Source organism: Helianthus annuus, chromosome 6, assembly GCF_002127325.2.
Source record: "Helianthus annuus cultivar XRQ/B chromosome 6, HanXRQr2.0-SUNRISE, whole genome shotgun sequence".
Classification (NCBI taxonomy): domain Eukaryota; kingdom Viridiplantae; phylum Streptophyta; class Magnoliopsida; order Asterales; family Asteraceae; genus Helianthus; species Helianthus annuus.
The window spans coordinates 110,427,996-110,452,245 of NC_035438.2; the positions used below are offsets into that span (position 1 = coordinate 110,427,996).

A 24,250-nucleotide genomic window follows, 5' to 3' on the forward strand; every position below is an offset into this window, starting at 1 on the left:
TCATAACGGGTCAAAAGCACTTAGGTTAGGTTTCATTTTAGTATGTAGGCTTTGTTGAACCATATCATATGAGTTCCCATACTCATTTCGTTTACAAAACCACATACTATCCAATCTCCCGATTTAGGTCCGGTTATTTATGTAGTTATCTATATAGGGTGCCGTTTGATTTCCGTGATCCCTCTAGCTTTGCTTGGTTGTTGTTCAAGACTTCTAAGCACCCTCAAGTGAGTACATAGTCCCCTCTTTTACTGTTTTCAAACTATTTTGGGGTGAAACACATGTGCCTACTTGTTACTTTCACGTTTTCCATGTTTTCATATCATATACTTGCTATTTTCATTAGTATACTATTAGTACATGATTTCATTATGTTTTGCTATGTATGTTTACTTAGCATGCTAGCACATTGTTTTACATTACATTTCTTTTGCTATGTATGTTTACTTAACATGCTAGCACATTGTTTTACATGACTTTTCTGCTTTGTATGTTAACTTAGCATACTTAGTACATTTGATTTACATTTACCTTTTCATGCTATGTATGTTCATTTAGTCCATACTTAGTACATTCACATCACATCACATGCTTACATTCGGTATAACATTTGGTTTGTAAAAACGGGACTTATATACATTCATTAACATTAGCTACGCCACTCGGTAGTAAGTAATGGTACCATAGGACTTGACAAATCCCGTTCCTGACATCCTGCGTTGGTTTGGATGAAAGGAATGACTGAATCCGAAAACATTTCACATTGATAACCTTTACTTAAGGTTATCCGTCTGTCTCAAGGCTTTAATGTATGCGTTTAACATACCGCATAAGTGTTTGTATCAGTATAGCATGCATTTCCACAAAACATAACTTTGATTTAAACCAATTTTTACTTCAATACTTTGTTTTGTGTATTTTCACCTATGGTTTAGTGATACATATTTCACTTGCCATACATGACATTTTGTTTACACAATACATAATTGACATTTGACATAGACATTTTTGACATGGTTTTCACAATGACATTTGACAATTGGTTTAGACATGGGCAATTTACATTGGTGGTTTGTTTGGGTAAGTGATTTAAGTAACGAGATGTGTGTAATATGATACAAGCATGGTGGATACGCCGCTGGTACTTCCTATATATAAGTGCTTATATTATATTACATATCGTAGCGTTACATAAGTCCTTCAATTTGGACTTATACTGTAACACCCCAAAAACGGGTTTGGTAATCAAACCGCGTTACTAGTAATGACGGGTAAAATACCTTTAGTGGTAAAAATTAACCCGGTAAGTATTAGGAATTTAAATAAATAAACTTAATATTAACTGGAAAGAGGATAAATACTTTGAGAAGACAAAGTTTATAAAAAGGGACCCGAGTTAACGGGACATAAAATAAACGGGTTACAACTTTCGGAACTAACTAAGTTAACTAGGAATAATCAACCTAGTTAATTAAAAGTCTCATAATGGTATGTGAGTGGGTTAAAAACACCTAAAGTAAGAACCTGACAATAATTGAGGGGCCAAAGGTGTTAAAAAGCAAACTAGTTTTTAATTAAAACAAAAAAAAATATATAATAACACACACTTGTGTGTATGGATCGAACAGAACCAGGAGGGGGCGACCAGGGGTTTCTCCACAAACCCTAATTCTCACAAAATCCTTCAAATTGAAGCTCAAATCAAGCCCGAATCGTCTGCATGATTACAAATTCGTGATCTCCATTGAAAGGGGAGTCATAAGGTATGTAAATTTTATGAAGAATCTCTAGTTGGATTTCTAGGTAAACTTAGAAATCTGAAAATTGATGGTTGCATGTTCGTTATATGATGAAATTAGGAATGATTTTATGTCTAGGAGTAAACCCTAGTCATTTACTTGTTGAATTGATGTTCCTAATTGTGAATTCATGATCACCCGATTATGTGCTAAATGGGTTTTGTAGAAATATGATGAACACTAGAATCTTAATGGTTAAATTGTGTTAATAGAACTCCCTGAAGTTAGATTTGAGGTTTGATGTTACTACTTGTTAAATATTGCGAGAATTTAAGGATTTAGAACACTTAAATGGGCTGGAGAAATTGGATGTTTCGTGTTGCACACAAGGTGCTTGATGAAATGCTTGAATAAGAAAATTATAACAAAGCTGATTGGGATTAAAAATTATTGGGCTGCAGTTTTAAAAAAAATCATATAAAATCACTGGAACGACCTGTGAGGTTGAGCCTTATATGCTCAGAAAGCTATTGAAACATACTACGTTTTATGTTTGAACATGTTTGTTAGATTCTGATGTTAAACGGGTCAAAACAGTGTCCGAAGTCGGCTGAACTGTTTTGACAACAAGCTGATTGGAAGCATTTTGACTTCGGAGCTGATTTTTAAAAAAAAATCATAATTAATTCTAGGATGCTCGGATTGAGCTGATTCTTTTTGGGATGGAAAGATATTTTAATATTCTTCATTTCATCTTTGATCACAAAGGGCTAAATAAGAACGCAAAGTGGCCAAAAGAGTCGATTCAGCAGCTACATTGTAAAGTTGCTGCACATTTTATTGATGAACTTAATCCAAGGAAAGTTGTATTTTTGTTCATACTTTACCTTGTTTATAAAACAATGGTTTCATGAATATTAAGCATGTTATTTTGCTTATTTCAAGTATTTAAAATAACTACAAATAAGCTTGTCAGCGAAGTTGTGAAAATGAGAAAAAGAATGATTAAAGCATATAATACATATGGGTAGTTTGACTATTAAGAAAGTAAAACTGACCTATGATTTAGTTAAGTAAATTATATGCAAGAAACCCCATAGGAAATGGTAGCCATAATATGAAATGACTAAACTAACCATTTTACGGGTAATATGATAGTTTGACTCTTGACGAGCTAGGTGAAGCTTGGAGGAGAAGATCAAACGGGATAAAGGAACGAATAAGACTTGCTTGGATGAAAGGTAAGTAAAACTACACCCACTTGTAGTATATGTGTTTATTTCATAACGATGAATACAATAAAGGATTTGGTTTGAATCATGGGTTCCGACCCAAAACGAAATGAGTCAGAACCAACAAAAATGTTTTAAACCATGATTAATGGTGAAAAAGGCAAAATGGTAAATTAGTCACGAATTGGTTAAGAATTAGTGAGTTTTTCTTAAAGTTACCTTATAGCGTAACTAGTAATGGAAAATGGGTAAAAAATGGAAATTTAGTCAAGTATCGGCTAAAGTAAAATCAGTTTCAAAGGACACCCATAGCGTGAGCCGAATGAGTTTAAATATATATATATATATATATGTGTGTGTGTGTGTGTGTGTATATAAGAAATTGACTTTAGAAAGAAAGGGATCTAGTGAGAAAATCCGAAATGGGTCGGATATGTGATTGGTAATTAAAAACCCATGTTTTGTTACATATGAAAATGTTGGGTTATATAGGTCGAACGGGTCAAATGGTGGGAACAACGCCATTTGACAATATCAACTAATGTGGTTGTCAAGTCATGTGTTTTCAGGGGCGAATAGTAATTTGGGTAATTGCGTCGCCATAAGAATATCGATAATGAAAGCAAGGAGTCGAAACGGATCATTAGGTTGACTCGAGCCAGGTACGTATAAATAAGATTGTGGTTAAACATATATTTTTTGAGTCAAATTAGTAGCAAATGCCCTTCGTCGTAAATGAGGGGCTAAAGTCGACTAAAATGCCCTTGATGGGTAAATCGGGCAAACGACCTTTAAAGGTTGTTGGAATTAAGTGATTTGATAGATTAAATTCTTAGGATAAGTATAAAAGGGATGATATGGGATCTTAGTGCATAAATACCCTTAACGGGTCAAAATAGAGGTAATAGCAAAACGGGTTAAAAATGTGTAGTAACCCGTAAATTGAACCTTGTACAATAGGAAATAACCATAATAAAATGTTTACAAAAGAAACAAAGGCCACAAACGAGTTTGTTAGAGGATACTGTGAACTTGTCAAAAGTGTCGTAATTGGACTTCAAGCCGAGAGCTTGAAGTCTAAAATTTTGTGAAGTGAGACGTTAGATTTTAACTCCATTCGATGGAGAATTAAATTACGAGTGCGTAGGAGAAAGAATCGTGTAAAACGGACAAGCGGATTGAAAGATACGAAAGTTTTGTGTCAAATAGTGGCAAAAAATGGAAAGGTTGGATGCAGGTGCCACCGTAACTTACGGTGCCACCGTAAGTTACGGTGGAGCTGAATTGGTTACGGTGCTAGCCTACTGATGTACGGTAGGGAAATGTTAACACAGGGGCCACCGTAACTTACGGTGTCACCGTAAGTTACGGTGGAGGCCAGAAATGAGTTATTGTGTTGGGATCAAGATATAAATGTTGGATTTTCCTAATTTCCTCGTTGTATTAGTTATTTAATTATCAAAACTAACCTTTAAGTTGGTTTTGATCACAGGTGAATGTCGAGAGTCCCGGATGAAGATCAAGCATCGAACAAGAACCGAACACACGTTAAACAAAGCTTCCGCAACGTTATTTTGTCGTTATTCTAAACGGCGAATTAAATCACATTATGTATATCACTTAAATTGTAAAAGTTTTTAACAACCCGTATTTCTAATGTATATGTAATTATTAATTACATGATTATTTCGCTAAATATACGTTAAACCTTGATTTATAAGAACGGGTGTTACAAGTTGGTAATCAGAGCTCAAGGTGAAAAAAATAAAGTGTTCGGTTCAAGGCTTGATCGCAAATCCGGTAGGTACGTGTATGTTAATAGTTTAGTATGCTAAAGTCTTGTAAACATCACATAGGGCTATCGTGTGGTACACGTTACCCCAATTAAAATGATTGATATAGTTGACGAAAATACGCGCGTTGACGCGTATAGTAGAAAAAGCCTTGTATTATAATACGGGCGATTATTGAAGTTGTCGTTACTAACTTTTGTGAATGTTTTAATTGAAGGACACTCGCGTTTGAAGACGACGAGAGTCAAACAAATTGTGGATATGATGATGGAACGGTCTGAAGTATGACAAGAGGAGCATGCTCACCGAGGACTAAATCGCGTAACGACCGCGAACAAGGTTAATGGCAAGGAACGCCCGTCGGGGCAAACATTACCAGGTGCACATTTTAAATAATCGCACAAATAGTATTATGCAACAAATACGTAGAAATTGAAAGTTGCATATGTAGAAAAAAAACCCGAATAGAAAATGTATTCTGGATATTGTTTCCAAGAGAAACAAATAGAGGCGTTACTTACATAGGGCGTGATGTGAAAACTATAAAAAGGTCATGTATGTCATGTGTTAATCGCTTACTCTGGCCAAGTAAGTAGTGGCATATGGTACCATGAACTTCTTATGGCGGACACGTTTACATCCGATGTAGTAAGGGCGGGGTGAATGGGACTAATTAAAAAGTACCCAAATGAATCAGATAAGCAAAATATTTGATAATAATGTAAACGCACAACCGAGTGACGGAAGCATATTACATTAGGATAATGAGCTCGAGTGAAGGGACAAAGAAACATGTAAAATGATTTAGACAAGAATTGGGAGGGAGTGTACTTACACTCGAACCCGGAAAACGCAAGCATGTAAAATGATTTAGACAAGAATTGGGAGGGAGTGTACTTACACTCGAACCCGGAAAACGCAAGCATGTAAAATGATTTAGACAAGAATTGGGAGGGAGTGTATTTACACTCGAACCCGGAAAACGCAAACATGAAAAATGATTTAGACAAGTATTGGGAGGGGGTGTACTTGCACTCGAACCCGGAAAATGCAGATATGTCCCTTAATGAGTCGTTTTTGTAAAACGTCAAACTTAAGGACAAAGTCGGAATATAAACGCGAAACGAAGTCATAATGCATACCGTAAGGGTTGCAATAATAACGACTTCGGTAAAACACCCGGTTGGTGGGTAAGGGTTTAAACGCATGCGTAGGCTGAGAAGCAGGAACGCGAAATAGAAAGTCAAAAGACTCGGAAAATGAGTCATGACTAAAAGATGACGAGAATTTTCGCAAACATAAATTTTGGTAATTACGTTCAACCATTTCAAAGTTGGACGGGTCAAATAAAGAATGAAGTTTGACATTCTTAAGTGATGAAAATTCACCCAAAATGAGTCAAACGAGTCAATTAAGGAATAACGCTTAATATAATAGGAAAACGCAAACCGGTGAAACCGGAAAGCTAAAAACAATAAGATAGAAGGACCCGAGTAATGGGTTGTAAAGGAGTATAAGTATGAACCGTGTAATGGTAAGCGTAAGACAAACCGACATGTAAATGACGCTAGGAGTTTGAAGTTCACAAGTGATGAAATTTCACATGAACAAGTCGAACAAGTTAAATTAAGAATAACGCATGGTAACGTAGATGGGAAAAACGCGAATTAGCGAAACAAGAACGTTAAAAACATTAAGATAAGGAACCTAGGTAACGTTTCGCAAAGAAGTATAAGTAAGAACCGGGTAACGGTAAGCACATGATAAACCGACGTGTAAATAACGTTAGAAATCATAAAGTCGGAAAAGAACAAATTCGAAAGAGAACAAATATAGCCTTAGACTACGGTCAAGGTCAGAGGAAATACAAAAGCGAAAATAAATGATTCTGAATATAAAAAGGACACCCTGACACCATGAGTATAAATATACAATTGAATAAAGACTCGGGTAAAAGATGATCTACGGGATCATCATAACCTACAGGATTGAAAGTAATGCTAAGGTCTATGGGACTAAGAAGACCTTTGGGGTCACAAATAGAAAGGAAAGAATTGTTGAGTCACACCTTAAAGAGGTGGAAATCTAAAGAGATAGTCTACGAGACTAAGTGAAGGAACCTAAGGGTTATTTGGGTTAAGCGTGGGAACTAGTTGAAATTCCCCCGCATTAAAAAAATAACAGAAAGGATTAGATTCTCGGAAGTAACATTCCTAGAAATGAGAGAAAGATGTAAGACAAAGAGGAAACGTAAACTAAGAATGTAGTCTTTAGTCAAAAGTAACGTTATAACAAAACGTAAGTGGTACGGGGTGACTTAGAGAATTTTAAACACACATAAGACGGAGATGGCAAAATAGCATACCCGGGTGACGGGGTATGAAGTAACCGGTGACTAACAAGTCTAACCGCCAAAATGAATAAACAATAAAGATAATGATATAAGCTGAAAAGTAACGGCCTACGAGGCCTTACACACGAAAGATTTACACGTCAATATAAATGGAAACGTTAGATCAAAAGGAATGAATGAATGTCTTGAAAAACGAAACTAAGTTCCTTTAATCCAAATTAAAGGAACTATGTAAATAAGGTTTCGAGGACGAAACCTCTCTAAGGGGGGTAGACTTGTAACACCCCAAAAACGGGTTTGGTAATCAAACCGCGTTACTAGTAATGACGGGTAAAATACCTTTAGTGGTAAAAATTAACCCGGTAAGTATTAGGAATTTAAATAAATAAACTTAATATTAACTGGAAAGAGGATAAATACTTTGAGAAGACAAAGTTTATAAAAAGGGACCCGAGTTAACGGGACATAAAATAAACGGGTTACAACTTCCGGAACTAACTAAGTTAACTAGGAATAATCAACCTAGTTAATTAAAAGTCTCATAATGGTATGTGAGTGGGTTAAAAACACCTAAAGTAAGAACCTGACAATAATTGAGGGGCCAAAGGTGTTAAAAAGCAAACTAGTTTTTAATTAAAACAAAAAAAATATAATAGCACACACTTGTGTGTATGGATCGAACAGAACCAGGAGGGGGCGACCAGGGGTTTCTCCACAAACCCTAATTCTCACAAAATCCTTCAAATTGAAGCTCAAATCAAGCCCGAATCGTCTGCATGATTACAAATTCGTGATCTCCATTGAAAGGGGAGTCATAAGGTATGTAAATTTTATGAAGAATCTCTAGTTGGATTTCTAGGTAAACTTAGAAATCTGAAAATTGATGGTTGCATGTTCGTTATATGATGAAATTAGGAATGATTTTATGTCTAGGAGTAAACCCTAGTCATTTACTTGTTGAATTGATGTTCCTAATTGTGAATTCATGATCACCCGATTATGTGCTAAATGGGTTTTGTAGAAATATGATGAACACTAGAATCTTAATGGTTAAATTGTGTTAATAGAACTCCCTGAAGTTAGATTTGAGGTTTGATGTTACTACTTGTTAAATATTGCGAGAATTTAAGGATTTAGAACACTTAAATGGGCTGGAGAAATTGGATGTTTCGTGTTGCACACAAGGTGCTTGATGAAATGCTTGAATAAGAAAATTATAACAAAGCTGATTGGGATTAAAAATTATTGGGCTGCAGTTTTAAAAAAATCATATAAAATTAATGGTTAAATTGTGTTAATAGAACTCCCTGAAGTTAGATTTGAGGTTTGATGTTACTACTTGTTAAATATTGCGAGAATTTAAGGATTTAGAACACTTAAATGGGCTGGAGAAATTGGATGTTTCGTGTTGCACACAAGGTGCTTGATGAAATGCTTTAATAAGAAAATTATAACAAAGCTGATTGGGATTAAAAATTATTGGGCTGCAGTTTTAAAAAAATCATATAAAATCACTGGAACGACCTGTGAGGTTGAGCCTCAGAAAGATATTGAAACATACTACGTTTTATGTTTGAACATGTTTGTTAGATTCTGATGTTAAACGGGTCAAAACAGTGTCCGAAGTCGGCTGAACTGTTTTGACAGCAAGCTGATTGGAAGCATTTTGACTTCGGAGCTGATTTTTAAAAAAAAAATCATAATTAATTCTAGGATGCTCGGATTGAGCTGATTCTTTTTGGGATGGAAAGATATTTTAATATTCTTCATTTCATCTTTGATCACAAAGGGCTAAGTAAGACCGCAAGGTGGCCAAAAGAGTCGATTCAGCAGCTACATTGTAAAGTTGCTGCACATTTTATTGATGAACTTAATCCAAGGAAAGTTGTATTTTTGTTCATACTTTACCTTGTTTATAAAACAATGGTTTCATGAATATTAAGCATGTTATTTTGCTTATTTCAAGTATTTAAAATAACTACAAATAAGCTTGTTAGCGAAGTTGTGAAAATGAGAAAAAGAATGATTAAAGCATATAATACATATGGGTAGTTTGACTATTAAGAAAGTAAAACTGACCTATGATTTAGTTAAGTAAATTATATGCAAGAAACCCCATAGGAAATGGTAGCCATAATATGAAATGACTAAACTAACCATTTTATGGGTAATATGATAGTTTGACTCTTGACGAGCTAGGTGAAGCTTGGAGGAGAAGATCAAACGGGATAAAGGAACGAATAAGACTTGCTTGGATGAAAGGTAAGTAAAACTTACACCCACTTGTAGTATATGTGTTTATTTCATAACGATGAATACAATAAAGGATTTGGTTTGAATCATGGGTTCCGACCCAAAACGAAATGAGTCAGAACCAACAAAAATGTTTTAAACCATGATTAATGGTGAAAAAGGCAAAATGGTAAATTAGTCACGAATTGGTTAAGAATTAGTGAGTTTTTCTTAAAGTTACCTTATAGCGTAACTAGTAATGGAAAATGGGTAAAAAATGGAAATTTAGTCAAGTATCGGCTAAAGTAAAATCAGTTTCAAAGGACACCCATAGCGTGAGCCGAATGAGTTTAAAAAAAAATAAAATAAAATATATATATATATATATATATATATATATATATATATATATATATATATATATATATGTGTGTGTGTATATAAGAAATTGACTTTAGAAAGAAAGGGATCTAGTGAGAAAATCCGAAATGGGTCGGATATGTGATTGGTAATTAAAAACCCATGTTTTGTTACATATGAAAATGTTGGGTTATATAGGTCGAACGGGTCAAATGGTGGGAACAACGCCATTTGACAATATCAACTAATGTGGTTGTCAAGTCATGTGTTTTCAGGGGCGAATAGTAATTTGGGTAATTGCGTCGCCATAAGAATATCGATAATGAAAGCAAGGAGTCGAAACGGGTCATTAGGTTGACTCGAGCCAGGTACGTATAAATAAGATTGTGGTTAAACATATATTTTTTGAGTCAAATTAGTAGCAAATGCCCTTCGTCGTAAATGAGGGGCTAAAGTCGACTAAAATGCCCTTGATGGGTAAATCGGGCAAACGACCTTTAAAGGTTGTTGGAATTAAGTGATTTGATAGATTAAATTCTTAGGATAAGTATAAAAGGGGTGATATGGGATCTTAGTGCATAAATACCCTTAACGGGTCAAAATAGAAGTAATAGCAAAACGGGTTAAAAATGTGTAGTAACCCGTAAATTGAACCTTGTACAATAGGAAATAACCATAATAAAATGTTTACAAAAGAAACAAAGGCCACAAACGAGTTTGTTAGAGGATACTGTGAACGGGTCAAAAGTGTCGTAATTGGACTTCAAGCCGAGAGCTTGAAGTCTAAAATTTTGTGAAGTGAGACGTTAGATTTTAACTCCATTCGATGGAGAATTAAATTACGAGTGCGTAGGAGAAAGAATCGCGTAAAACGGACAAGCGGATTGAAAGATACGAAAGTTTTGTGTCAAATAGTGGCAAAAAATGGAAAGGTTGGATGCAGGTGCCACCGTAACTTACGGTGCCACCGTAAGTTACGGTGGAGCTGAATTGGTTACGGTGCTAGCCTACTGATGTACGGTAGGGAAATATTAACACAGGGGCCACCGTAACTTACGGTGTCACCGTAAGTTACGGTGGAGGCCAGAAATGAGTTATTGTGTTGGGATCAAGATATAAATGTTGGATTTTCCTAATTTCCTCGTTGTATTAGTTATTTAATTATCAAAACGAACCTTTAAGTTGGTTTTGATCACAGGTGAATGTCGAGAGTCCCGGATGAAGATCAAGCATCGAACAAGAACCGAACACACGTTAAACAAAGCTTCCCCAACGTTATTTTGTCGTTATTCTAAACGGCGAATTAAATCACATTATGTATATCACTTAAATTGTAAAAGTTTTTAACAACCTGTATTTCTAATGTATATGTAATTATTAATTACATGATTATTTCGCTAAATATACGTTAAACCTTGATTTATAAGAACGGGTGTTACATATACATTTTATACAAATGACATATTTTTCACAAGACATGTTTTACAAAACTGTTTGTTATATACAAACTCATTTTCCTTCGTTATTCATTTAACCATACATTATTCTTTTACATATACATATCTATCATCGTTTTTCAAATGATTTATAAAAAAAAAACATTTTTACAAGGATCATGACTGACTTTTGTTAAACAACTTTTTCCAAACTTATAAGTCATGAGTCCTAAATCAATAAAACCTATGTACTCGCCGGCATTTTTATGCTGGCGTACCTATTTTCACATGTGTTTCAGGAGATGATACATAGGATTGATCAAGATACACATAGGCGGACTTGGGCCTTAGTGACAATAAAAGATGCAAGACTAGTTGATTATGTTATATTCTTTGTTTGTTAAGACATTTTAACTCCTTTAATCAATAAAACAAAATTTCAATTTTCCATGTGTTATTAAACAATGATTCTGTTACAACACTCCCCGACGATTCCGCCACATTTTGTTGTTTACGTGGTCAGGGTGTGACAGAAATGTTGGTATCAGAGCTCATGGTTATAGGGAATTAGGTTATTAGTAATGCTTTGACCTAGTCTATAACCTTCCTAGGACCCTAATGCAAGTTTACTTGCGTTTAGTCATAAAATAATACCGTCACCTATCCTTAGGCGACAACCACAACAAGAACATATATTTCAAATCTGCTTTGAAAACTAATCATCTGTTCTAGGATGATTGATTACTAGGTTTTGAACCCTTCGTTATAAGGTTTTGAACCCTCTAAGTTTTCAAAATCTCATCAAAGTTTGGGTCTCATAATGTGAACACGTGCGAACTGGAAGGGTGAATGCATGTACTCTGAGTTTTCTGTCTAAGGCTAGAGTGTTCGTACAAATCCGCAGTATCGGACCAGTCACTCTTACCTGGGAACTCTTGGGGTGAGTGTTCACTTATAGGCAAGCATGTCTTCAGCGATACATTATTATGACCCGCTTGCTTTGGTTTGTCACCTTCTCATTTGTTTGCCTTAGGTAACAAACAAATGATCGCAATTCGTATGCATTGCCTTTATGTCTTGTTTATCAGATAATATTTCATTTGTTTCTTCCTATATCTTTCATTTCCTTCTAGAATGTCTCTTCACCTCAACAACGGTCAAATGTCCGAGCAAACAGCCAAATTTGCCCAGCAAATAGGCGAAGTGATTCTGAAGTCTATGGATCTAGGCATTGCCATGTCTTGTCTCAAAAATGGAGCCACTCAAGAGTCACTGAAGGAAGTAGAAGTCGAGCCTGCACCAAAATCAAGGAAGCGTAAGTCTTCAAAGAAACCCGCAGCAGTTACACCTAATCAAGCGGGACCTAGCCAAGTGGCAGCGCTGTAACATTTGTGCTTGTAATCATTGTGAACAGTTCAGTTATCAATAAAACAATGTTATTTGATCCCAATGTTTGTTTGGTTGTGTTTTACATTTTTCATGTTTTGACTTTTGTTCAATTTCAAACTCTACATCACTTTCTAGAGAATTATACGCAAACTGGTGCGTAAACGTACTCAGTTTAATGCGACAAGTACTCCAGATCATCAACATATACTCAACATACCTTAAATAACCTTTACATAACTTAGAAATAAGTTTTGAAGGCTTTGGTATGGCAAAAACAAGTTAATTCGCTTACAGGGACTAAACTTGACAAACTGCGAAAGTATGCCAATTTGAACTGTAACAAACATTCCGGAACATGTCCATAAGTTAAACATACCATAAATATCCTTTACATAGCTTAGAAATAGGCTTTGAGGAGTTTGGTATGCTAAAACAAACTTTTGGAACATTCAGGGGCCAAAAGTGTCAAAAAGTGCACAAGTTTGCACTTTTGCGCATAAATTACGTTTTGAATACATCCGGACATCCAAAAATTTATGTAAGCATCCTTATATTATGCCTTAGTGTATGGCGTGAGAAAAATCCGTTCGTCGCGCAATTTGGATCGTCTTTCGCGCTTATGCGCATTCCTTCGTAATTAACCGAACATCGCGACCGTACGGCCAAACGAACCGACATCCGACATATTTTTGAGCACATTTTCAGTTCCCTATACTTTAACATCAGTTTAGAGCTTTGAAATGAGGTTAACGGGGCTTAAACGTGCCAAAAACGCATCAAATACCAAGTTTTGGTGTTGCAGGGACCAAAACTGTAAATCTGCCAAACTAGGGGCTTACGGACCGTAAGCCAAAGCCCATACGGTCCGTAAATGGTCCCCAGTACAGCAGAACCCACATTTAATGCTGATTGGCTCTTCAAATGGCGAAAGGTCCAAATGCCCTTTCACCCAATCAAAGGCCAAGGGCCATATTCAGTGAATCTAGTAATGTAACACATGTACGCACAAGATCGTGCCACGATATTCGATAAAACGATCCTAACAGTTCCACTTTTCCTATAAATACCCCCCCCCATTTTGCTCAAAACCCACACAATCTGATCTTAAGGCTCTAAGTTGGAACCATTGTTTCATACCTGAGCTATTTTGGTCTAGATTAGCATTCGGGGACCCTCCGTAAGTATTCTTTCGTTCTTTTATTCGCTTTTCGAGTCCGGAAGTCGACGTTTGTTGACTTTCTGCATTGACCAGCTTATGGTCGATGCGAAGTTAGTTGGAATGTCATAACGTGAGCGTGATCACGATGGTTATAGTCCATAGTGACTATACCTACTGATCACCACGTTATCTAGGCTCAGTGACGAGTCGTAGTTTCGGCCAAAATGTGCATTCTTGCATATTTTGTAACCAAACTACTCGTGGGCATCAAAGCCGTTTGTTTTGATGTCAAACCTGTTTTCAAACTTAGTTAAGCATGTTCTAACATGCTTAGCTCGTCACTTTTAGTTTAGTGCTTATATAGGGTCGTAAGGTAAGCGATCTAAACCATCGCTTATACTTTCGAACCCGACCCATTTGGTCGATCATTAGGATCCGACCAAACACATTAGGTGACCATAGCTATAACCTTCCAAGGTTATGCCTTGTGGTCACGATGTTAGGCGTTCCAGACGCGTTCTACGCGAACGACGCGTAAGGTAGCATAAGCTACCTAAACGGGTCGTGATGGGTCGCAAGCACCTAGGTTAAGTTTCATTTTAGTATGTAGGCTTTGTTAAACCATATTACACGAGTCTCCATACTCGTTTGGTTTACGAACCCGCATACTATTCGATCCTTCCGATTTAGGTCCGGTATATTAACATAGCTACCTATTAGGTGCCGTTTGATATTCCGTGATCTAGCATTGTTTGATTATTATACAAGAACTCAAAGCAATCTCAGGTGAGTACATTGAACCCCTCTTTTACTGTTTTCCAAACTGTTTTGGGGTGAAACACATGTGCCTATCTGTTACTTTCATGCTTTCCATGTTTTCACATCGTATATCTGCTATGCTCATTAGTACATTATAGTACATGATTTCATTACATTTTATGCTATGTATGCCCATTGTGTGCGTACCTAGTACATTAATTTACATTACATTCCTGTTGCATATGTTTACTCAGCATATGGACACATTGATTTACATGAACGTTTCTGTTGCATATGTTTACTCAGCATATGGACACATTGATTTACATGAACATTTCTGTTGCATATGTTTACTCAGCATATGGACACATTGATTTACATGAACATTTCTGTTGCTTATGTTTACTCAGCATATGGACACATTGATTTACATGAACATTTCTGTTGCATATGTTTACTCAGCATATGGACACATTGATTTACATGAACATTTCTGCTGCATATGTTTACTCAGCATATGGGCACATGCCTTCATTTTGTTATGACATTTGGCTTGTTTAACATGGGACAATACATTCATTAACATTAGCTACGCCGTTCGTTAGTAGGTAGTGGTACCATAGGAATTGACAACTCCCATTCCTGAAGTCCTGGGTTTGATAGGACTAGAAGGAGTGACAGAATTCGATATACATAACTTAGATGAACCTTTAATTTGTTTAAGGGTTTATCGCCACAGTCTCAAGGCTTGGATGTATGTATAGTTTACAATACCGCATAAATGTTAATATCAATAGAGCATGCATTTTTCCATAGAACATAACGTTGATTTAAACCACGTGTTACTTCAACGACTTGTTTTGTGCATTTTACATATGGTTTAAGTTGATACATTTCGCTTACCATACATGATACATTTTGGGATACACATTACATGGTTTACATTGAACATAAACATTTGACATGGTTTACACAATAACACTTGACATTTGGCTTATACATTAACATGTTTACATTGATGGTTTGGTTTGAGTAAGTGATTAAGTAACGAAGCGTGTGTAATATGATACAAGCATGGTGGATACGCCGCTGGTACTTCCTATATATAAGTGTTTGTATGGTATTACAAATCGTAGCGTTATTTGAATCATTTCATTTTGAGACATAGAACATTTTATACAGATAACACGCTTTTCACAAGACATTGATTTACAAACAACTTATCTTATTCAACTCATTTTACTTGGTTACTCGTTTAACCTTGCACTTATCTATACATATCCTTTGATGTTATCGTTTTTCAAATGATTTACAATGCAAGACAAATTACAAGGTTCATGACTGATTGTTATTAAACATTTCTTTAAACTCAAGTCATGAATCCCATTTTCACAAAACCTATGTATCTCACAGGCATTTTTATGCTGACGTACCTACTTTCACATGTGTTTTCAGGAGCTGTTCCATAAGATGTTGATCACGATACTAGGGCGGACCTGTGCCTTAGAGACTAAAACTGAAGATAGACTTTGTTAACTATGTTATAAACTCTTTGTTTTCCTGTTTAAGACAATGTACTACCCTTGTTTAATAAATAAAATGTAACTTTAATTTCCATGGTTGTATAACAATTAATTCTGTCCACAACACTCCCCGACGTTTTCCGCCGCGGTTGCATGTTACACGCGGTCGGGGTGTGACAAGCGCCACCAGCTAGGAAGCCGTACTTAGGAACCACCCCATTGCAGACGATGCAATCGTCATCATTTAAACCTCCTACCCTGCTCTAAATGTACCTACTGTGGACGGTGGGGACATTTGATTAACATATGCCGCTTTGCTATCCAAAACAAAGCTGCTATAATCCTTGCTGCTACCCAACTCCAAGTCAACCCTACTCAAGCTCGTTTCCCGTCGGGTACTTGCTACGACTATGGTGAGACGAGCCATTTCAGAAACAAATGCCCGAAGATTGTCAATGCAAATTCAACCCTTGGATGAGCATTTGGCTAAGCAAAAGATGTTGCTGTCCTATGCCTTTGTTTCTTTTGTTTTCTTGTATTGTGAAACAATCTGTTTTGTTCATAAATAAAAGTCGTTGTTCGCAATTCTGATGTACAAGTGTAGTTACATGTGTATGGCATTTCCCTATGATACCTACATCAAGGAACTATGTTCTTTACAAACTACTCTTGTGATTCTCCCTTTCAAGTGATCGCTCATGATATCCTCGAAAATTTTAAGTACCCGTTTCATTCTAGGAGACGAAGTACAAGAAATAAAGCGAAATTGTGAGTAATTGTGCTTTTTGCACATCTGTGCCTTTGAATCCTTGGTTAGATAACTAAGGGCTTTTTCAAATCTCATACCCATTACGTTCTGATTTTTTCAACATGCATAACATAAGTTTTCAAAACAACATGATTTCAAAAACATTTTATATATAGTTCAAAAACGTTTTTAATATAGTGTATTTACTTAACATATCACATCCATGATTTCAAAAGCATTATCTATGTTTTCAAAAACAATTTTTCAAAAACATTGTCTATGTTTTCAAAAACGACCTTCATGATTTCAAAATGTTAATAATACAGTATAACTACTTATATCAAGTGCATGATTTCAAAAGCATCATTCATGTTTTCAAAAACCTTATACATAATTTCAAAATTCATCCCGCATGATTTTTAAACATTTTTTTTTATAAATATACCTACCCAATACACCTACTTTATGATTTCAGAAGTATTATACATATAAGGTTTCCAAAAACACTGAACACATTTTTTAAGAAAAGAACCCCATGCATAGTTTTCAAAGTATTTTCCTCATACATTGACTTAACCTTCAAATTCCACTTCATATGCCGCCTTGGCATATCTAGCATCTCAACTTCATAAGCATTTTTACTTCATGTTTTGACTTAAAGCACATCCAGTGCAAGGTTTCAAAACATATTCAACTTCTAAAATCCATATGGGATCTTTTTATCTTTACAATTAGACCCTTGTGGTTGATTATCATTCAAATCAGAGTCCTTAATTGGGTTCCTTGTGTATCTTAATTCAAACATTTCGGTTCCTTATAATTGAAATCGAACTTTTAAAATCTATCTATCTTATAGTTAGATTCTTGGAAATATTTAAATTGCCAATCGAAATCCACAAATTGGATTCCTGGTGTGCTTTAAATTCATGTCCTCGGTTAGCAGAACAAATTAACAAAATGATAACAAATCCAAAATCAAGTTAAACAATTATGTGATTATGTGTTTATGCATTTTGTGTTTTCTTTTATGCATTTTGTGTTTTTGTATACTCTTGATATTCGTTATCCAAATCCTCGTGGAACCTTTCATATCTTCATATGAGGGATTCGTAGTAGGATATTCAAAAAGGTACTATCTTAAATCCTTATTGGGCTTATACATGATAGTCAAGACCCTTGGATTATATAGTACCATTCCATGATACAAAAAGAGATCCTTTGAGTGGTCTAGTCAAAGGATTGATTCAGAGTCTGGTTGAGAATGACATATGATGATATAAGCTGAAAAGACTCCTTGGCGGTCTGGAGATCATTTATTGACTCAATTAAAAAGGACCCCAGTATGGTCGAATCACAATCATCACAGGCTCGTTCATTGTTTTCCTCCCCTACACATTCTAAGATGCACTACGTGACTATGCAAGGAATTACATAATTATGGATGCATACATAATTATGAAGTTCAGTGCACGGAAACCATAGTAAGACTTATTATGTGTAAGAACCGATAGTGACAACCATAACAAAATGTGAACAATGTAATAGAGGTACGGTGGACGCACCAATAACACCTTATATGCTTAAGTGTCCCTCTCACATTTTAAGCATGATGTTATTTAAAAGTTACTAGAAGTTCAGGACTCTAACCAGTTTCGATCTTTTCAACTTCACGTTTCAAGCTCTCACAAGTTTCCTCTAAATAAATTTCGGGACGAAATTTCCTGAAGAAGGGGAGACTGTGACACCTGTGTCACTTCAGCCATCAAACAAATACCAAACCAATGAAATATTGTATTTCATACTTGGGATTTGTATAAATATGTATATCGTTTGCACATATTAATTCTTGATCGACTTCGGGGTTATACGCGATCTGATGCGTAAAAATAACCAGTTTAATGCAACAAACACTCCGGAATAGTGAAATAGGCTTAACATACCTTAAATAACCTTTACATAACTTAGAAATAAGTTTTGGAAGGTTTGGTGTGCCGAAATCAAGTTTATTCGCTTATGGGGACTAAATTCGACAAATTGCGAAAGTATGTCGATTCGTACTGTAACGAACATTCTGGAACTTGATCATAAGTTAAACATACCCTAAATATCCTTTACATAGCTTAGAAATAGGCTTTGAAGGGTTCGATATGCTAAAATAAACTTATTTGATCAATAGAGACTAGAGGGGGCAATCTTGACCCAAAGTCTTTTAAATGGGTCAGTTTGGGTTGCTTTTAAAATTATATGGGTTGGTTTGGGTAAGATATTTTAACTAAATGGGTCACAATGGGTCACTTGAAATTTTATCTTGTTATTTTCGGGTCAAAGCGGGTCGACAACATTAAAGAAATGGGTCGATGTGGGTTCAGGTCAAATTGAGTTTCGGGCCGAGACGGGTTTCGGCACGACGCGGGTTTTGGATCGGAACGGGTCGGTTCGGGTCGGGTTTCGGGACGACACGGGTTTCTGCACGGGACGGGTTTCGCATCGCAACGGGTTTGGGGCCGACACGAGTTTCCGCACGACATGAGTTTCAGGTCGGGATGAGTTTCGTTCCATTTCAACGCGTCCCGTTTCGACCCATACCGTTTCTGCCAGTACCGTTTCGACCAGTACCGTTTCGACGCGAACCTTTTCAACCCGTACCGTTTCTACCAGTACCATTTCGACCAATACCGTTTCGAATCGAACCGTTTCGACGAACTGTTTTGACCCGTACCGTTTCGACCAGTACCGTTTTGAATCGTACCGTTTCGACCCGTATCTTTTCAACCCGTACCGTTTCAACGCAAACCTCCATCACCATTAAACTCCGAACACTGACACTGGTGTACCATTATCATCACCTTATTCGTTGCCATTTGAGTGATAAACGAAGAAGAAGAGAATCTGATGGTTATTTGAAAACAAAGAAGACAAAACTTTATTGTGACGATTTGTTTTGTCGCAACTTGCATTCTCCATGTATCCACTGTACTTGACACTAGGGATGAGCAATTGGTATAAAATACCGTCCCGATCTCATTTCCGTCCCGATCCCGATCCCGAATTTTTTCGGTACCGGAAACGGTATCCACTTTTCGGCAATTTCGGTATCGGAACGGTACGGTATCGGTAACACACCGAATTTTACCCTCAAAATACCGATACCGTACCGGCATATTTCGGTATCGGTACCAAGTTTACACAAAATTCGGGATCGGGACGGTATCGGTATTTGCTCATCCCTACTTGATACACAACTTTATGGAAGTGATTTGACCATTTTTTTATCATTGCATTTTCTTAACAATAAGTTGTGATGCTGAGTTGAAATATTGTTTGAAAAGTTAATTGAAATCACTTTTTTTGAAATGGCCCCAAATCGATATTGTTGCAGTTTTAATGTTACATTTAGTATTGTGGAATAAGTACAGCAAGTGGTAATTTCTTTCTACTTAATGATTCATTATCGAGCAAGTTTTGAATGTTCTAGGCTATGTGATTGTTCAAAAAAAAAAAAAAATTGACCCGACCCGACCCGACCCGAAACCCGTTCTGACCCGGACCCGTTTCAACCCGAACACGTTCTGACCCGAACCCGTTCCGACCCGAACCCGTTCCGACTCGAACCAAAACAACCCTTTTCTTAATTGACCCGTTTTGACCCGAACCCGTTCTGACCCGAACCCGTTTTGACCCATGACCCAACCCGACCCGACCCGTTTGCCAGGTCTGATAGAGACTAAAAGCGTCAAAAGTGCATAAGTTTGCATTTTCGCGCATATCTTTCATCCTGAATATATCCGGACATCCAAAAATTTATGTAATAATTAAAATATTTTATTTTATTGATTGGCATAATAAAATTCCATTCGTCGCGTAATTTGGATCGTTTTTGCGTTCATTACGATTTCCGTCGTAATTAAACGAACAACGCAACCGTACGACCAAACAAACCGACATCCAAGATGTTTTTGAGCATATTTTAAGTTCCCTATACTTTAACTTTATTTTAGAGCCATGAAATGGGGTTAACGGGGCTTAAAAGTGCAAAACAATCAAGTTTTACAAGTGCAGGGATCATTTTTGAAATTTCTGGCAGATACATTGAACTTGGTCCACTTTTGAGATTTGATGGTTTTAAACATATGGTTTTGCAATACCATGGGCTGATATTTAATGGTTATTACAATTCTATGGGCTCATATTATGGGCTCCCATGGTTTTACAAAACCATGGGCACATGTGTACGGTTGAGATTAAATCACGTTTTACGACGAACGATCTTAACGGTTCCATGAAATCTATAAATACCCCACACCCATTTCATTCTTCCTCACATTTGAATCTGATTCTACACTCTCTAATTGGAAGTATATGCTTCCTACCTGAGAGTGAATCGGGTTTGAATCTTGCGGGGACCTTCTGTAAGTATTCTTTCGCGTTTATCGTTCGTTTTAGCGTTAAAGTCAAACTGCGTTTGACTTTTTGCATTTATCAGTTTATGGTCAACGAGAAGTTCGTTTGAACTTCATAACGTGAGGGTAATCACGATGGTTATGGTCCCTAGTGACTATACCCACTGATTTCCACGTTATCTAGGCTCAGTGACGAGTCGTAGTTTCGGCCAAAATGCGTTTCCTCGCGTATTTTGTAACCAAACTACTCTAAGGTATTAAAACCGTTTGTTTTAATACCAAACCTGTTTTCTAACTTTACTAAACATGTTCTAGCATGTTTAGCTCGTCGCTTTTAGATTTGTGCTTGTCTAGGGTCGTAAAGGTAAGCGATCTAAACAATCGCTTATACTTTCGAACCCGACCCGTTTGGCCGATCATTAGGATCCGACCAAACACATTAGGTTACCATAGTTGTATAGGAAATAACCTTCCGAGGTTATGCCTTATGGTCACGTCGTTTAAGTAGTTGTATGATAAGTAGTTCTTATGCCTTAGGTAAATTACCAAAATACCCTTTTTACGCATAAATTCATTTTAAGTATATGTGACCTAAATTTTGACATCTAAACTGATTAGGCAACTATATTAGACATGTTAAGGCATATTCTACTTGTCATAGGACTAGTTAGGCGGTCCGAACGCGTTTTACACGAACGACGCATTAAAGTGGCATAAGCTACCTAAACGGGTCATAACGGGTCAAAAGCACTTAGGTTAGGTTTCATTTTAGTATGTAGGCTTTGTTGAACCATATCATATGAGTTCCCATACTCATTTGGTTTACAAAACCTCATACTATCCAATCTCCCGATTTAGGTCCGGTTATTTATGTAGTTATCTATATAGGGTACCGTTTGATTTCCGTGATCCCTCTAGCTTTGCTTGGTTGTTGTTCAAGACTTCTAAGCACCCTCAAGTGAGTACATAGTCCCCTCTTTTACTGTTTTCAAACTATTTTGGGGTGAAACACATGTGCCTACTTGTTACTTTCACGTTTTCCATGTTTTCATATCATATACTTGCTATTTTCATTAGTATACTATTAGTACATGATTTCATTATGTTTTGCTATGTATGTTTACTTAGCATGCTAGCACATTGTTTTACATTACATTTCTTTTGCTATGTATGTTTACTTAACATGCTAGCACATTGTTTTACATGACTTTTCTGCTTTGTATGTTAACTTAGCATACTTAGTACATTTGATTTACATTTACCTTTTCATGCTATGTATGTTCATTTAGTCCATACTTAGTACATTCACATCACATCACATGCTTACATTCGGTATAACATTTGGTTTGTAAAAACGGGACGTATATACATTCATTAACATTAGCTACGCCGCTCGGTAGTAAGTAATGGTACCATAGGACTTGACAAATCCCGTTCCTGACATCCTGGGTTGGTTTGGATGAAAGGAATGACTGAATCCGAAAACATTTCACATTGATAACCTTTACTTAAGGTTATCCGTCTGTCTCAAGGCTTGAATGTATGCGTTTAACATACCGTATAAGTGTTTGTATCAGTATAGCATGCATTTCCACAAAACATAACTTTGATTTAAACCAATTTTTACTTCAATACTTTGTTTTGCGTATTTTCACCTATGGTTTAGTGATACATATTTCACTTGCCATACATGACATTTTGTTTACACAATACATAATTGACATTTGACATAGACATTTTTGACATGGTTTTCACAATGACATTTGACAATTGGTTTAGACATGGGCAATTTACATTGGTGGTTTGTTTGGGTAAGTGATTTAAGTAACGAGATGTGTGTAATATGATACAACCATGGTGGATACGCCGCTGGTACTTCCTATATATAAGTGCTTGTATTATATTACATATCGTAGCGTTACATAAATCCTTCAATTTGGACTTATACATTTTATACAAATGACATATTTTTCACAAGACATTGTTTTACAAAACTGTTTGTTATATACAAACTCATTTTACTTGGTTATTCATTTAACCATACATTATTCTTTTACATATACATATCTATCATCGTTTTTCAAATGATTTATAAAAAAAAACATTTTTACAAGGATCATGACTGACTTTTGTTAAACAACTTTTTCCAAACTTATAAGTCATGAGTCCTAAATCAATAAAACCTATGTACTCGCCGGCATTTTTATGCTGACGTACCTATTTTCACATGTGTTTCAGGAGATGATACATAGGATTGATCAAGATACACATAGGCGGACTTGGGCCTTAGTGACAATAAAAGATGCAAGACTAGTTGATTATGTTATATTCTTTGTTTGTTAAGACATTTTAACTCCTTTAATCAATAAAACAAAATTTCAATTTTCCATGTGTTATTAAACAATGATTCTGTTACAACACTCCCCGACGATTCCGCCACGTTTTGTTGTTTACGTGGTCGGGGTGTGATAGAAATGTTGGTATCAGAGCTCATGGTTATAGGGAATTAGGTTATTAGTAATGCTTTGACCTAGTCTATAACCTTCCAAGGACCCTAACGCAAGTTTACTTGCGTTTAGTCATAAAACAATACCGTCAACTATCCTTAGGCGACAACCACAACAAGAACATAAATTTCAAATCCGCTTTGAAAACTAATCATCTGTTCTAGGATGATTGATTACTAGGTTTTGAACCCTTCGTTATAAGGTTTTGAACCCTCTAAGTTTTCAAAATCTCGTCAAAGTTTGGGTCTCATAAAGTGAACACGTGCGAACTGGAAGGGTGAATGCATGTACTCTGAGTTTTCTGTCTAAGGCTAGAGTGTTCGTACAAATCCGCAGTATCGGACCAGTCACTCTTACCTGGGAACTCTTGGGGTGAGTGTTCACTTATAGGTAAGCATGTCTTCAGCGATACATTATTATGACCCGCTTGCTTTGGTTTGTCACCTTCTCATTTGTTTGCCTTAGGTAACAAACAAATGATCGCAATTCGTATGCATTGCCTTTCTATCTTGTTTATCAGATAACATTTCATTTGTTTCTTCCTATATCTTTCATTTCCTTCTAGAATGTCTCTTCACCTCAACAACGGTCAAATGTCCGAGCAAACAGCCAAATTTGCC

At 36.2% G+C, this 24,250-nt stretch overlaps 3 long non-coding RNA genes across 3 annotated transcripts; all 3 read left to right on the plus strand.

The window, feature by feature from the left end:
- The first annotated feature begins 1,623 nt into the window (after positions 1 to 1,623).
- Positions 1,624 to 3,117, plus strand: LOC110865577. Its single transcript, XR_002550821.2, has 2 exons — positions 1,624 to 1,763; positions 2,898 to 3,117. It is a non-coding gene; the product is annotated as an uncharacterized LOC110865577 (long non-coding RNA).
- A 231-nt stretch (positions 3,118 to 3,348) lies between these two features.
- On the plus strand, positions 3,349 to 4,688 carry LOC118479644. Its single transcript, XR_004859774.1, has 2 exons — positions 3,349 to 3,633; positions 4,464 to 4,688. It is a non-coding gene; the product is annotated as an uncharacterized LOC118479644 (long non-coding RNA).
- Positions 4,689 to 5,082: 394 nt separating this feature from the next.
- On the plus strand, positions 5,083 to 11,053 carry LOC118479645. Its single transcript, XR_004859775.1, has 5 exons — positions 5,083 to 5,143; positions 7,802 to 7,936; positions 9,297 to 9,379; positions 9,985 to 10,077; positions 10,908 to 11,053. It is a non-coding gene; the product is annotated as an uncharacterized LOC118479645 (long non-coding RNA).
- Positions 11,054 to 24,250: the final 13,197 nt, after the last annotated feature.